This window comes from Halichoerus grypus, chromosome 3, assembly GCF_964656455.1.
Source record: "Halichoerus grypus chromosome 3, mHalGry1.hap1.1, whole genome shotgun sequence".
Classification (NCBI taxonomy): Eukaryota; Metazoa; Chordata; class Mammalia; order Carnivora; family Phocidae; genus Halichoerus; species Halichoerus grypus.
Genome location: NC_135714.1, coordinates 194,868,909 through 194,886,152, shown reverse-complemented (window position 1 = coordinate 194,886,152; position 17,244 = coordinate 194,868,909). Strand labels below are relative to the sequence as shown.

The following is a 17,244-nucleotide window of genomic DNA, read 5'->3' as shown; positions in this document are numbered from 1 at the left end:
AAAAAAGTCGGATTTAGGATATCCAAATGGCAGCTTTACATATTGTAAGAAAGGTATCTTTATAAATTATTGGGACTTTTTTCTTACAGATAATGCAGGATCATAAAAACAATTCATTTATATGCAATAATAGATTTCAAAGGAAACTTAATTTTTAGTCAGTATTGCTTCTAAGAAGAATTGGAGCATCAGTGCCAACATACCAGATAACGAAAGGACATTTCTCCTTCGGCATTTAATATTAACATTGCACTTGCTACTTTCGTCTAGTTATTGATGCTATGTGAATATGATGCATCAGGAAGCAGGGAGAAAATTAAAATGGAAGAATTGCATGACATTTGAAAAGAAAGATGGTTGTTTCACCAACGGTATTTCATTTGTATTATTTATTGAGCAACTTTGTCAGCTTTGCTTTGCAGTACGAAAGCAGGTCTATTCAGCTTTCAGTTTTAGCTAAGTCACAGTATGAACTGATACCTATTGCTTCCCACTGTTTATTACCCATCCTTTCTATGCATGAAAAAAAGTCTAATTTAAACCAACTAAAGCAGTGTGTTCTCTTATGTAGAATGCGTTAGTGCGCTAAACCAAAGTCAAGATCAGTAATAACATGCAGTCGATGTGTTCATTTTGAAAGTGCCAGTTCTTGGTGGAGGCTGACTTTATTCCAACCCCACACAGGAAACAAGGACAGTTCTTTCTGGCAAAATGAGTCTTCGAATCAGGCTGCCAGTGTTTCCCTGAGCTAATCCATTCACCTCAGTAAAACCTGTATTTATATCAGTTTTCATTGTGGATTCAGAAGTTACTAACCTTAAATGCATAAGATTTGGTATCAACTTTGTTTCCCGCCTATCCGAACCTTCAGGTACAATGGTTATATTCAAATGTAGCGCTCGGTATTTGATTTCCCTAAAATACAATTTAAATAAAATTTAAATAAAATTTATGGTAGTTATAGAAAAGAGTAGAACGCAGCAAGATAAGGCATTTGGTTCGATTCTCTGCATCATATCCATACCCGTATCCATTAAATATTTTCTCACATCAGGTCAACTTGTTCCTTCCACCCACAACCTTTGTAGCATCTCTTTCTCCTCCCTAATAACAAATGTATCCTGTATTGTATCTGTAGTGGTAAAATGTAAGTTAATGTAATGATTTTTAAGATTCTGTATCTGCTAAAGCTATCCCACAGTGAATGCCCCAACACAGGCCATTTTTTTTTTCTCTTAGGAAAATCTAAAACTTACCAAATTGTCAACTTTGAGTTAACAGTATAAAATATCCAACTGGTAGGGAGGAGGAAAGGGAGACTGAGTTTCTCCCACCACTGGCCCTCACCATTTGCATGGATTATCATTATCTAGAGGAGGAACGTGCTTCCCCAGGATTTCATAGACCTTGTTCATAGAGTGATGTCAAGGCAAGAAGGTGCGCTCTTTCCTTTGTCCAGGTGGTGGTTATGAAGCAGAATGAAGAGAGACAGGAAGAGGGTGTCAAGGGCCTTGCCTTGAAATTCAGAACATTTGGTAGCATTTGTTGAGAGTAAACAGGTCAGCCAAGTTAAGAGTATAAAGTGTCAAAAACAATGTTTGTTGAGCTGGGCAAGTGATGACTTAAACTTGTGTTTACTCTTGTCCCCAAGGTTTGGCTGTGGTTGTTTTTAAAAAAAACATTTTGATAGTCCAGGAATTCCCAATGAGGTCAGCTAAGGGAAGAAAACAAAAGAGGAAATAAAAGAGATATGGCCTCTTCATGAACATTGGCTATTGCTTAGATTTAATATGTATGTCCCTAGGAACGTTTCAGATTAGTTTATTTGTTCTGAATTTTCAGTGATTAGTCAGAACAAGCAAGATTCCACTGATAGTAAATAATCGCATTAAGAGGTGGGAAGGCATAATTTTCTGAGATATTTAGCAGACCTTTTGAATTGTGGAATGAAACAAGAGCATTGAGGATTTTTTTCTGATATAAAAACTATGGTTATTTTTCTTAAGCTGAGTTATAGGAGAAACTAAAATTTGTAATCCTACCATATGGTCTTCTAACATCTTTCTAAGCAATAACCTCAAAACTATTATATATTTTTACTATTACTACTTCTAGTCAAATATTTCTAATGTAAAATTACGGAAATAATTCAATTCTATCCTGCTATTTTTCATTGCTCTAAGTTTGAAAGACTATTGATTTCCCAGCGATATTTTCCTTTGCCTTTCATTAGTTTAATTGTCTAATATCATTCATTGTTGTACTAGCTTCAGATGCATCCTTGGAAGGTCTGTTATACCCTTCTAGGTCGAAACAAGAAGGACATGTGTGAAATAACTCACCAAAATGAAACTAATTTAGGAACCAGACACTGACTTGTTTTCATCCGGTTTAGCATGGGAGTTCTCGTTGACTGTTTTCATCATTTGAAATAACTGTGAATAAGGCTGCTTTCCCCAGAAAAAGAATGTTATTCAACATTTGTAAAATTATGCAAGCCAAGCGCCCGATGTTCTAGTTAGAACTTCAAAGAAGAGTTTAGTCACTAAAAGGGATTAGGTTTCATTTATTTATTGATAAAGAGGCCAACAGTTCAAGTTTAGAAGGCGCTAGCACTGCTGTGAGGCTAATGAAATTTTGATGGCCCGAGCATCCCGCAAGAGTAAAAGAACATTCGGACCATGTCACACGTCTCTGTGTTAGCAGAGACTCAAAACAAGTGATAAAATTTGTTCTTTTGCAAAACTAACTCTTCACCAACCATGGGGATTTGAAGTTAAAAAGCATTTAAGGAATAAATGTTTCCAGTCTGTTGAGTTTCATATGGGATTCCAAATGTTAATCTTGTTCCGAGTTCAGGATCTTGGAGAAGTCCCTTCTTGACACACAGCGCTTACTGTGGTGGTCGTCATCATTCTCAGTAGTGAAGGGATTGGTTTGTGGCCACCTAGCAAGCAGCAGTTCTGGTAAGCTGTTGAGAGGTTATGAAATAACACGATGAGCCGCCCTAATCAAAGGTAGAATTACCAGTATGCTCTGGATTGTTTTAAGCGTCTTTCCTGTCTCTGATGTGTCGTTAAAAGACCCCTGGCTGAATTTCTGCTCTGAAACTTTGCAAGTCATCTGATCTCAATTCCAACTGTCTATTTAAATGTCAGAAACAAAGGACTTCTTTTTTTCAAGACATCAACCTCTAAGCTTTAAAAATGTTTGTTTGTGCATCGTTTCCCAGAAGCAGCCAAAACGTATTAACATCCTTTGTCATCCAGCAGTGTGGTATCATGAAAGTTTCCTGGATTTAGAATCACCCGGGTCAGGGTTTAGGTCTTTTCATTCAACCAGTGAGGCTGTTGGCTCCTGAATCACCCAGAGCTCGAGTTCCCAACTTTTCCACTCTCCTTGATACTTTGTCAGATGTACAGCAGTCCCAGAGATGTATGTGGTCCCCCGCTGGGGGTCCTCATCTTTTCCCCTCTCCCTGTCTCTACAATCTGTTATGCCCCTTGGAAAGCCATGACCTTTGAAGTTGGACAGACCCATAGGAGCTGGCACTCCCCTTCTGCCTCGTGGTGATTCCTGACTTCGAGGGCCCCCACTGAGGGCAGTAGATGAGAACATGCTGTAGGGGGGCAGATCGCCTGGGTTTGATTTGGTCCCACCACCTCCTCTGTGACCTTGGGCAAGTTACTTAACCTTCCTGTGCTGCAGTTTCCACAAGGGTAAAATAGAGAAAATACTAAATGACCCCCTTATAGGGTCATTGTGAGGATTAAATGAGTTCAGATCTAGAATGTGCTTAGAACAGTGCCTGGAACCTAGTGACTTCCAAATAAGTGTGTGCTCTTCTTATCATCTGTAAAAAGTGAGAAATCACATCTTTGTAAGTGGCAATGAAGATTAAGTTAGATAAACAATATCAAGTACCTACATGGTTCTGGCCCACAGCACATCTCTCCTCCTTCCCACCCCCCACCCCTTTATACTCTCCCTCTGTCTGCGTTAGTTTTATACATGTGGCAAGATGAGGGGGAGATAGTGATCTCCAGAAAAAGCACTGATAATTTGCATAGTCTGGAATTTCTGTCACCATTTATTGACTCTTTTATTTTTCTCCCAAACCCCACATCCTTCTTAATTTACTGTAATTAAATGAATGTACATTGAATGGTGCTGATAATTAGTCTGATGGCTGTAGACTTCAAAGACTTCAGCATGCTCCTTCCCCTCCTGGCCAAAGGAAATTTCAAAAGTAGTGTTTCCCTCAAAGGCATGTTACTTAGACAGCCAGTCAATTAAAAGGCAATTTAACTGATGCTCATCAGTTCACACGATAAAATAAATCATTCCTGGAAGACTTTATCTCTCACCTGGGGTCTTAGCAATATACCTATTGTAGGACCCAACTAATGCCACAGTAATTGTGCATAATACCAAAGTATTAAGGGCTAATTTGGTGGACAAAGAGGGTATAACAATAAAGGGCAATATTTTTAGGTGTAATAGATACTTGCTTTGTACAGCTAAAACATTTCAAGGAACCAATTTACTTGTCCTTTGAAATACTGTTTTAAAAGTCTACTTTCTGTATAGATAGATAAAGTCTAAAAGTTGAGTTATTATACTTTAAAACGATGAAGATATACTTCTTAAACCAATTTGACAAACTATTGCAGTGATAACATTTAAACCAATCTCTCAACAGAGAACTTCTCGCTGTTTTGCAATCCAAATTACCATGTCAGGCTGAATATATTCTCTGAAAGAGTGGGCAATGCTCTTTCTTCTCTTTCTGAGAGACCGCATATAGGTGAGAGACGAGAAAGACTGCATATAGGTGAGAGAGGTGTAGCTACTCTATTACCAATTGAAGTCTAGAGTAGTTTGGGAGAAACTCTTGAATGGCACTGGAGTATCCCATTACGTCACATAATTGTGATGCTTCCAGCAACGACCCAGATATCATTTCTCTCCTGGTTCTTTTCACAAAGGGGCTATTTGAGTTTTCTGAAGATATTTGAAGAGAGGTGTATTATTTTGCCTACCTTAATTCCATTACTTCAGCTTTATCCATGAACCTTTCAGCCTACTTTGGAAATTGATTGTAAGAATTAAGAAGGAATTCCGTTGCTGCAAGAAATAAATGATACTTCAGTGTTATTCTAATTTTATGAGATTCTATTACACATACTAAACTCTAACTTGTATAGCAATTCCATTATGGGCTCTCTTCTGGCATGTAATCGTCACTTCTGGTGTGCTCTGCTGTTATAAATTATATTTTATGTTTTAGGTGCTCTGGGATGGCAGAAACAGCAAAAGTAAGATGTATGCTTACCAAGCCGAGCTCAGAATTAGAGTGCTGCTTTGCAGAATACAGTCAAATAGTTTCTAATATATACAAATAATTGCATTGCCTTGCTATGTATACATTTATGGTTTAATAGCAACTTGTCATTCTTGTAACAAAAGCTTCCATATGTCATTTGAGAATGAAATATATTTATTTCATGGATATGTTACAAGTCACTCAAGCACAGAAACTAAGATTTAAATTCATTTTTTTTAATTTAGCACTATGAAACTGGAATTAAGAAGACTATAAAGTCCACTGCCTTTGTTGTTATCACTTAAGTATTTATATACATTTATATTTCCCATCCTAAGAGGATTTTTGGAACCTCTTGGCAGTTTGCTATTCTTCACATGAATATTGCCATTTCTACAAAATTCAATTTGTGTTCTAAGTATTTTTGTTCAAAGTATATGGAGTATATGCTCTCTCTCTTTATATTCTAAATGTTCTCTTAATTGTAGAGTTGAAATCAAAGTAAAGCATACCATGCACATATCAAAACTGATGATGTATGCTATTTTGATTTTTGAATGTGTTTTTGATATCCTTGAAAAACCACAGTGGTAGCAGTAAAAATGTTTTAATTAATGAATTGAACAGCAGCGAATGCTGAATCAGGTTTATTGATGTAATTATCACAGAAATAGAAAAATTAAGTGTTAGAGCCATAGAACCTTAGTGTATTTGCCATTCTGGGGGTATTCAAGTGTTTGAAGAGAGACTTAACTGGTGGGTCTTTTTTGTTTTTAGTGTGTTTTTTGGTGCTATTTAAAGAATATTCTTCTCAAGTCATAACAATTCTGTTTATTAACATTATATGCACATTCAGGTATAAATGTGAACATCTTATACATTATTTACTGAGGAGTTTGAATGACGGTTTACTATATGGAAATTTTTTATATTCATCAGTGGATTTGGGATAATTTTCCATAATGAATAGACTGTACATAAACCAAATGTAAAACCTTTTAAAATGCAGATGGAAATTCATACAAATGCATACAAGCTTGAGAAAAGGACAGTTAAAACATCTTATGAGTAATACCTTGCCCTTAAATATCATCACACAGCAACTGAAAAGTGAGTAAAGTTTAGATGTGACTTTTTGAATTGATTTCTTATTTAGTATAGCAACTACATCTTCATTCAATGAGTAATAAGGGCTGGAAAAACAAAAATGAGTAAGTGTAGTCCCCGACTTCTAGACATTCGTAGGCTAGTTGGGCAAACAGGCAAGTAGACACTGTAATTGGATTTTAATCTGGTAAATGGAATTACAACACAATATGCAAGGTCAGTGTCAGCAGAGAGCAGATTGTTGCCAAGTGAGACTGGGGAGCAGGACGGGAGAGGATGTTTCATAAAGGAAGAAGGAGATGGCATTGAAACAGGGGCTCAAAGGATGTATAGAAATTCAAGATGTAGACAAAGCAGCAAAGGAGAAAGTGTAAAGTCTGTGAGGACTCTTGAGAGCCATGAGCTGTTTGGTACCTGGAACACAGGATGTGTGGGTAGGTGAGTGATGAGTTGAGGCGGTATAAGCAGCCCAAGCCATTGCAAAGGGCCACATGGCCATGCTAAGAAATCTGTACTTTTTCCTGGAGGTAATGGAGAGGCTCTGAAGGATTTTCATGCCGAGGGACAATGCAGTCCTATTTACATGTTACAGAGCATTCTGAAAGCAATACAGAATGTCGACTGTCTTTCCCACAGGGAGTAAGCCCTGTAGGGGCGTGGCTCTGTTCACCATTGTGTCTCTGTGCTAACCTCACAGTGTTTGCTGAGCAGAGACACAGTGGACTTGTAGGTGCGACTCGAAAGCAGATGGACCAGTCAGATAGTATTATAACTATCCGAGTGAGAAAATATAGAAGTTTAAGCCAAGAACTAGGGAGGAGAGGAAGACTGCTTCAAATAGAAAGAATCAAGAGTTGATGATTTCTTCATCACGTTGGGGTTAGGGAAGAGGAAGACATTTTAAAAGACCCTCTAGGGCGCCTGGGTGGCTCGGTCGGTTCGGCGTCTGCCTTCGGCTCGGGTCATGATCCCGGGGTCCTGGGATTGAGTCCCGCATCAGGCTCCTGGCTCTGCGGGAAGCCTGCTTCTCCCTCTGCCTCTGTGATCTCTCACTTTCGCTCTCTCTCAAATAAATAAATAAAATCTTAAAAAATAAAAAAAATAAAAGACCCTCTAAACATGGAAGAATGGTAGAATCCAAGTGATGGTATAATTCAAGTTGGGGGTTTGTGATAGAATTAGTAATTCAGACATGAGTCGGTTGTATTTAAGGTGTCTGTGGGACATCAGAGTTCAGTAATCTATTAGTCAATTATATAGAGAGATAAAAAATCAAATAGATTTTGTTTAAGAACGTTTACCATATGATCTATATGATTGCAGTTAAAGCCATGGGCAGCAGTAAAACTCTCCCCAAAAGCAAATATGATGAGTCAAGAAAAGCACTGAAGGTAAAAACCCGAGTTCACCAATATTTACCTAAGGGTGTAAAATAAGTACCAATGAAAGAAACAAAGGGGACCTTCCATAGAGACAAAAAGAAAATCAACAAGATCAGTTCATGGGAGACAAGAGAGATAGGTCAGAGGAAGCGGAATCTAAACTTCCAAAAGTCTAGTAAGTTAAATGCAAGGATACTTTTTGGATTGCATAGGAGGTTATTCACTTCTGTGTAGGGGCATTGCAGTAGGTGGAGGATAAACAGAAACCTAAAAATATGGCACCAAACAAGTGTAGATTATTCTTTCCAAAGCCCAAGTAAGACAGGAGGGAGGTAGGCTGCTAACTCCTGAGACACAGAGGGGCAGGAGTATTTTTATATTGGATGACATTTCAGCATCTTTATAAGGAAAAGGAAGGAGCCATCCAGGAAGGAGAAGGGGAAAGGAGAGGAGATTAGGGAACATTAATAGTGTGTAACTGTGAATCCCTCAAAACTTTTTATCCCTTAAGGTACTTTTCGTCTTAAAAATTTGTGTGCATAATAATTTTAGCTTGTTATAGGAAGGCTATACTTTAAAAAGGTAAAATTCTATCTGTATTGATTGAAATCGTAGCATAAGTTGATGATATTTGATGGAATTGAAAGTCCATGACATCAAAAGGTTTGCGGGAAAGTACATTCTTACACAAAATTGATATTTTATTTCAAATAGTTCTATAAAACTGTAAAAAAAAAAAAAAAGGCACATCCAGAGTCCTATGGAAAACCGGTAAAACAGGTAGCTGTTGACTTTGGAGCCTGAACTAACAGGACTGTTCTCAGTACTCCTCCAGATACACAGGTGACTTCTTTCTTTTCCTTTGCTTAAAAACAAAATGCATGTTTATGAACATAAAATTGTATAACCAGATTTTATTATTAATGAATACTGTCAAGACCTTATCAAACATTAATTTTAAAAAAATACAGGGGCTCCTGGGTGGCTCAGTCGGTTAAGCGTCTGCCTTCGGCTCAGGTCATGATCCTCGGGCTCTCTGTTCCGTGGGGAGCCTGCTTCTCCCTCTCCCTCTGCCTGTACCACTCTGCTACTTGAGCACTCTCTCTCTCTCTGTCAAATAAATAAATAAAACCTTTGGAAAAAAAAAAAAACACAAGGGGGGAGGGCCAGAAAATCATATCACAAGTGATATGTCCAAGAGAAATAGAAATACGCTGTAAAAAGCATGGAGCACAGGGTGTTATACACAAACAATGAATCATGGAACACTACATCAAAAACTAATGATGTAATGTATGGTGATTAACATAACATAATAATTAAAAAAAAAAAAAAGCCAGAGCGGTAGTTGTTATCTGCATATTGCAGTTAGGAAAATTGTGACTCTGTGAAATGATTATTCAGACTAAACTGAATAAATTGATTTGCCTTTAATTGGTTAACATCAAAGTGATCAGTAGGAAATAGGCTTGCCCTTCCAACTGGTTTTTATAGGGGTGTTGAAGTTCACAAAGAGAGATCTTAAATTTTTGACATACAGCAGCTAGAGATTCCTAGGGGATTTGAAAGTGCTTGAATGAAATGTCAGTTGCTGCGGAAAACAAGTAGAAAACATTCCCTTATAATGGACTGTGTCTCATGTACTGTGACTAGAGTACCACTGTATAGATTGAAGGCTACAAATTGTGCTTAAAGGTGCTTATTCATTGTTTAAATGAACCTATTTAAAAAGTTTAAGCATTCAGATAATCATTAGAATTTTTTAAGCTTTCAATCATTGTTTGCACTGCACTGTCTCAATAATCCAAGTAAAATGAAAGGTTATAACAGACGTGATAAAAATAGAACTTCAGATCAAACAAACTTAAGTCTAAAATATTATGAGTGTTTAAATTCATGCCTTTAATGTATCTATTTTAATTATTTAGCATTACATGTTCATTGGACAATGCAGAGAAGCAAACGGATGGTATTCTCTGGTTTCTCTTTTGGCATTTCCGCTTTTATTCTTTCCTGTGTGTTTATTTTTTAAAAATTAAAATCGCAATTTATGTTTTGACCCTAAGCTTCCCCATGTTATCCGACATTCTTCTAGACATAATATTTTTCCATGCTGTGCTTTATCAGAATTTTTTTAACATATCTACTACTTTCGGACATGTAGGTTGTTTGAATTTTCACTATTATAAACTGTGTTGTAGTAACTATCATAGTAGCTAAATCCTTGCCCCTAATTCTGTTATTACCTTAGGATAAATTCTTGGAAGTGGAACATCAGAGCCAAAGGGTACATACAATTTAAAGCTTTTGATATACCCTGTCAAAGTGCCCTGCAAAAAAACTTGTATCCATTTACTCTCCCACCAGCAGTACAAAAAAGTGTCTTTTTCCACAAGCGATTGACAGCAAATATTGCCAAGCTTTAAGAATTTTGGCAACTGGATGGATAAAACATAGTATCTGACTGTTGTTGTAATTTATGTTCGTGTGATTGATAGGTTGAATATATTTTCATGTATGTGTGTGTACGGTTCGTATTTCTTCTTTTGTGAATTGCCAACTCATGCCCTTTGTCCGTCATTCTATTGGGGTAAATGAAGAACTGGGTATTCTGGGACATAAGAAAAACGAAGGGACAGTGGAATTCAAGGACACCGGGACACTGACACTGCTTTTTTTCCCCTTGTATCCATGTAGCCTTGATGAGACAGGTTTGGTTATAAGAGGACCTGATACGTATAATCATCTCCTGAAATGCAGACCTTCTGCTCGTAGACATACGGATAAGCTGCAGGATAGTGATGAATAGAGATGCAAACTTATGTATCAAATGTAAGATCCTCCAGTCTAGCAAGACACTGCCTTGCTTAAGTAGCTCTGCACTCTTTATTAGAGATTCTAGGTGCCAAGAAAATCTGCATCTGCTCCAGCTCAGAGTAGCAGATTCATTTCTACCAAGTCTCTGCCTCCTTATTAAATAAATTAAAAACTTAAAGAAAGTGATGATAGCAGTAGGAGGTAAATCTCTTTTCATCAATTCTTAGCCTGATGGAAAAGATGCAGAAGATAGAGATATAGAGATACCGTACTTTTTTTCTTCTTGAATTGCAGGTACTTTCATATAATAAGAATCTTAATAATTCTTTGTCTCTTTTGAAATGTTTAGATCTTAATCTGTTGCAGCTATTTTCCTTTGTTTGAGTTTAAGATATTATTTATATAAGGAAATTTTTAAGAAACCTTTTAAAATATATTTCAGTTGTTATTATTTACTTGTGGCTTTTTTATGGTTAGAATGTTGACTTTATCCCTAGAGCAAATTATCATTTATATTTTCTTCTTTTAAAAAATATTTCTTTCATTTTATTTAAATTTATTCTATCTAAATTTTGTTAATATAGTCTGTGGTATCGGGATTTAAAATTATTTTCTTCACACAATTCATTTTTCTAAGTGTCATTTAATTAGGCGATGCTTCATAATGTCTAATAAATGTATCCTACTATACTTAAATTTTGGCAATGAGACATCAATAAAAAATTGTGCTGTTAAATCTTTGCAATGAAATAGGAAAAGATTTATAAAATATCTTATATAAATAGTAGTTTTTAGATACTAAATTCAGGTTTCTGATTTTTTGAGAGATCTAGAATGCTAATAACTAAGAAGAGACATTCTCAGGAATACACAATTAGCTACTAGCAGCCTAGTATGTAACCTCTTTATGCATTGCAAAAAATGCAGTAGTAGAAAAACAGAGTGAGATAGGTTTATGGAAGGTATATATAATGTCGCAAGCAGTTGCTAAGATCTATTTTTCATTTAAAAATCAAGCATTCATCCTGCAAACAGTTAGGATTTACTCTATTTTGTGAGCATCCTTATATGAAATATTTTGAGAGATATTTGGGAGGAAATAAAATATATCTCTCACCGTCAAGCTTATAGACTTGGAGATACAGGGCTTTACAAAGAGGAAACAATTAGAAGGCAAAGCAGCTAGATGGACTACATTGCTAAACTGCACATTGGAAAGAGAAAAACAATGAAGATTCAGAAAAGGAAAGATTTTGGAGATTTTTAGAATTTCAGCAGGACTTGGAAAGTGGTGAAACATGTTTCACTATAGCAGAAGGGAGTGCCTGCTTACAGTTGGGACAACTTGAAGAAATGCTTGGAAGCAATAAGAGGAAATAATAGTAGCATCCTGGGGAGGCCACCCCATCTAGAAGAATCCTCTCGGGAAGCAATGGAGATTAAAGTTGACAGTGAAATGGAATCGATTTATGGGGAACTGTAAATGTCATGCTGAAGGTCTAAGCTTGTCGCTGTGGGTAATGTCTGGCCAGCCCATGTCCTGAAGCAGAGTTGAGACATGATGGACAGATGATATGAAGGCGATCTTGGAACTGATGAGCCAGGATCCCATATGAACCAGGAAGGGGCTATTGTGAGCAAGGAGGAAGGAACAAGTTGTAGTGCTGTTGATGGGGCTTTGCAATGTGAGAAAGAAAGATAAGGAGCTACACATGACTCCCAGCTTGTGAGCACCCAACCAGGGAGAATGTTGCTATCGCAGTAAAAGGGGAAAGGCCAGAGATCAATAAAATAGACTTTCATCTAAACAATTACATAAAATCATAGTACAGAAGAGTTCACGCTACAGTTTGGGAAATAGTCAACAGTGCATTAAAGATGTCCTTGAAAACTAAAAATAAATGTGGATTTAAAGGACTATGAAGTGGTTTCATTAGAAAACAAGATGGACAGTGAATAATAGTAGAACTAGTTCAGACTCAAAGAGAAAGTTATTTCTCAGTATTTCCTGAGTCATCCTTCAGACCAGGACACTCATTTATTGTTCAGTGTCCAGCAAGAACACCCCACCATGATGTTCCACCGAGCACTGATCTGCTACTAGAAGAAGAAGCTCAGCGACTGAAGAGCAGAGTCTGAGAATATTTTATCCCCCTACATTTTAGTTGCTTCCTGCCAGATCTCAAAACAATCACGGCGTGAAATAGACTTCCTGTACTCTTGATTGCGTGTTTATCTTCACCACAGCCATGATGAGAGTTTTGCAACTGATACATTTTCCATGGCAACCGCCGGAGAAGCCCAGGATCAGTGTCAGGATGATGCAAGGAAGAAGGCTGCAAGGTTATTACTCCGCTTGCACCTGGGGTCTCAGTTCTCACGAAGATTGTAAATCAGGATAGTTGAGTTCTGGAGATAGCTTGATAAAGGCACAGCAGATGCCCTGACACTTGGCCAGTGGCCCCTCGATGCTGGAGAGACAAAGGATGTAAATTCCAGTAGTTCTTATTATTCATAATTGCATCTTGAAGGGTCTAGATGTCAATTTCCTGGTTTCATCATTAGCGCATTGAGCGTACTCATAATTTTCTCTCAAAATATTAAGAGATTGGTGCAGAGGATCCGAGGGGAAACGTAGACTACAACATTTCTTTAAAGTGTTGTCATATTTTTACCTGTCTATTCCAAGAGTGATCTCTAAAAGGATAAAAAGTACTGAAAAGCAATCTATTTGGAGGTGAAAGTTTGTAATTTAAGAGATAAGAATATTGATGCTATATACCCATGAGTTTGGGTTGCTTTCCCCATATTTCAGGTAGTTTGTGCTGAATGTATAGCTCATCAATAGTTGATAGCTGTCAGGCAAGATTTCTTTTCCTGAAGAAATATCAGAAAGGGTGAGAGTTTAGGGTGACCCTTTCCATGAGATCCATTTCTTACTCTATTTTAATTAGAAATTTTCAGCCACAAAAATCCTCTCCCCCCAATCAGTTCTGGTTTCACTATTCAGACGTTGTTCCTTGATGGAGTAGTTTGTATTCTCTACAAAATCCTTTGACTTCCCATAGAACGTGCCGTTACTATACCGAAGCATTTCGAAAACAGTCATTTTGTTTGGACGTTTCCAATTATAATTGCTAAGGATTTGGGTTATGAATGTTGTTGTTATTGTCCTTTAGAAAAAATTATGATATGAGAATCCAAATGGCAGAGTAGAAGTTTGATAAGGATATAGGCAGAGACAGATATTTGGTTTTTATTGAACACCTATTATACTCAATCTACCGCCCTCTTGGTTTAGTCGTATTATCTCTATTTTACCATGGAAAGAAAATTAAGGCTTAGAGAATCCAGATATCTTGCTAAGGTCTCACAGATACTAAATGACAAAGCCAAGATGTAAAGCCACTGTTTAATTCCAAAACTCACTGTAATACACCTCCTATTCTTAAGTGGAATCTATCAGTACCAGACAACAGTAGAGTGTAGGTCCCTCAGATCACTTACTTTTCAAAGAGCAGGAAAAAAAAACTCCTGCCAATGTAAATGTCTTCCTTGTCACCATGAGCTTCTGTGTAGTTGAGTTTATTTCACACTTCTTAGTTTAAGACGTAATTCTACTATATTTAGACGAGAGTTTCATAGGCGCAGTGATAATGACACTTGATTAGAAGTGCAGACATCTGATTTCTTATTCTGGCTCCATAATTAAGTCATTGCTTGACCTTGGACCATTCACCCAGTGTCTTTGGGTCTGAGTTTCTTCAAACTGTGTCTTCTTATCAAATAATTTTAAAAATCCGCATTATTTTATCTTTGGTTAACATTACAAAGCTAATATTGCAAAGTTTTCTCTTGAGGGTTTCCCTCAAGGGAGAGAAGTCATGTTGGGTTAGGATAGGTCCAGCAGAGTGATGATACGAAGCATAAAAATCTAATAAACCGCCTAAAGTAGCAAGAAAAATTAGATTTATTATATACATCAATCAAACATAATCCAAGCTTCCTTTGCTTGTGTGCATGTCTCTGAGAAGTATTCTGTCTACGAAGAATGGAACTACGACCCTTGAACTAAGATAATATACATTATTGCCACAAAGTTTTGTTATCTTTTGTTTTGTTTTGACTAACATTCCATCTATATTAATTCAGTCATTTCAGATTCCTAAAATAAATTTGTTTCAGTGCTAAGAGTCTTATCTAAATAAACACTAAGAATTTCTATGGGGTATTTTATTATATAAGTTTAGAAAATTTGCTTAGTAGTGATATTCAGGAAAAACAATTTTTATTTTTTTTTTTTATTTTATTTTTTTTTTTTAAAGATTTTATTTATTTATTTGAGACAGAGAGAATGAGAGAGAGAGAGAGAGCACATGAGAGGGGTGAGGGTCATAGGGAGAAGCAGGCTCCCCGCCGAGCAGGGAGCCCGATGCGGGACTCGATCCAGGGACTCCAGGATCATGACCTGAGCCGAAGGCAGTCGCTTAACCAACTGAGCCACCCAGGCGCCCAGGAAAAACAATTTTTAAATACCTTGCCATACCTAGCAAGGAGGTCCTTAATGTTTATTGGTGAATAAAAAATTAAGTGACATTACCTAAATATTTCAATAAATCTTTTTTTTAGAAAGATAACCAGCCAGTTTTGGCCAACAAAAAATAGGCAACATTTTCTCTTTCTTCTTTCTCATCTACTTTTTAAAGAGGAAGATCTGGTTTGGAATATACTATTTTGTTTTGACTATGGTCATACTGGTTTTCATGTATGAATCATTCCTACCCCCAGTTTTCCCCATGTATTATTACCTGTGTCTTTCTTGAGATGCTATAGACTCTCAAAACACAGTGTGGCTCAGGTTATTATTTCACTAGCTGAATGTTCATGTGATAATCAGCTTGTTTCTAGGGGAAATGATCTGTGCAAATCAATTCTGCTTTATGTTGCTAAAGGACCTGCCAGATAATTGAGTATCATAATCATAAGTCTGACAGAGATCTTATGAGACGTAAGTTCTATTCTCTGTAAGGCAGCCTAGAGAGACATGACCGAACTAGATATCATGATTTTCTGGAATTTGCCCATATCTGTGTTTAATTGGAAATTTTTTTCCTGATTTTTATCCTAAGTTCGTGGATTGAAATAGAAAAATTTCGGTGCTTAGCTTCATGTCATAAGCCTTCTTATACTTGAGAAACAAGACTATTGTCCTTCTTTTCTCAAAACTAGTTAGGCCCAATATTCATTCCTTGTGATAAATTGATCCTACCACGTAGCCCTAATCATTTTCATTATTCACTGAGCTTTTTCCCAATTTATCATGTCTCCTTCATTTCTGATGACCTCAAAACACACACACACACACACACACACACTTTCTCTTGCTTTTTTAAAGGCAGTGACACTACATTTCTGCTCGAAGTTATTTTTAGTGTCTATGATATGTATCATCAGTTTGCTAAAAAGCATGATGTCAGTCCTCAAAATATGTTTTCAGTGGTTAAATCCCCGTTTAGAGTGCTTTTATTCAACTCTGATCTAAGTGTTACCATGCTGTTACTCTACCCATTGAAAAAATCCATTACGTATTACTTTTCCTTTCCATATAAATATCTTTGTAAATGTTTCATCAATTTCTTTGTAGTTTCAACTCTGGATTTCTTTTTTTTTTTTTTTTTTTAATTTTTTTTATTGTTATGTTAATCCCCATACATTACATCATTAGTTTTAGATATAGTGTTCCATGATTCATTGTTTGTGCATAACACCCAGTGCTCCATGCAGAACGTGCCCTCCTCAATACCCATCACCAGGCTAACCCATCCTCCCAACCCCCTCCCCTCTAGAACCCTCAGTTTGTTTTTCAGAGTCCATTGTCTCTCATGGTTCTTCTCCCCCTCCGATTTCCCCCCCTTCATTCTTCCCCTGCTGCTACATTCTTCTTCTTCTTTTTTTCTTTCTTAACATATATTGCATTATTTGTTTCAGAGGTACAGATCTGAGATTCAACAGTCTTGCACAATTCACAGCGCTTACCAGAACACATACCCTCCCCAGTGTCCATCACCCAGTCACCCCATCCCTCCCACCCCACCCCCCACTCCAGCAACCCTCAGTTTGTTTCCTGAGATTAAGAATTCCTCATATCAGTGAGGTCATATGATACATGTCTTTCTCTGTTTGACTTATTTCGCTCAGCATAATACCCTCCAGTTCCATCCACGTCGTTGCAAATGGCAAGATCTTATTCCTTTTGATGGCTGCATAATATTCCATTGTATATATATACCACATCTTCTTTATCCATTCATCTGTTGATGGACATCTTGGCTCTTTCCACAGTTTGGCTATTGTGGACATTGCTGCTATAAACATCGGGGTGCACGTAGCCTTTCGGGTCCCTACTTTTGTATCTTTGGGGTAAATACCCAGTAGTGCAATTGCTGGATCATATGGTAGCTCTATTTTCAACTTTTTGAGGAACCTCCATACTGTTTTCCAGAGTGGCTGCACCAGCTTGCATTCCCACCAACAGTGGAGGAGGGTTCCCCTTTCTCCGCATCCTCGCCAACATCTGTCATTTCCTGACTTGTTAATTTTAGCCATTCTGAC

General features: G+C 37.2%; 1 protein-coding gene across 16 annotated transcripts in view; it reads left to right on the top strand.

Annotated features, from left to right (window-relative positions):
- The window catches only part of TENM3 (teneurin transmembrane protein 3), a 602,365-nt gene that overhangs the window by 179,460 nt on the left and 405,661 nt on the right, over positions 1–17,244 (top strand). The window lies entirely within an intron of this gene.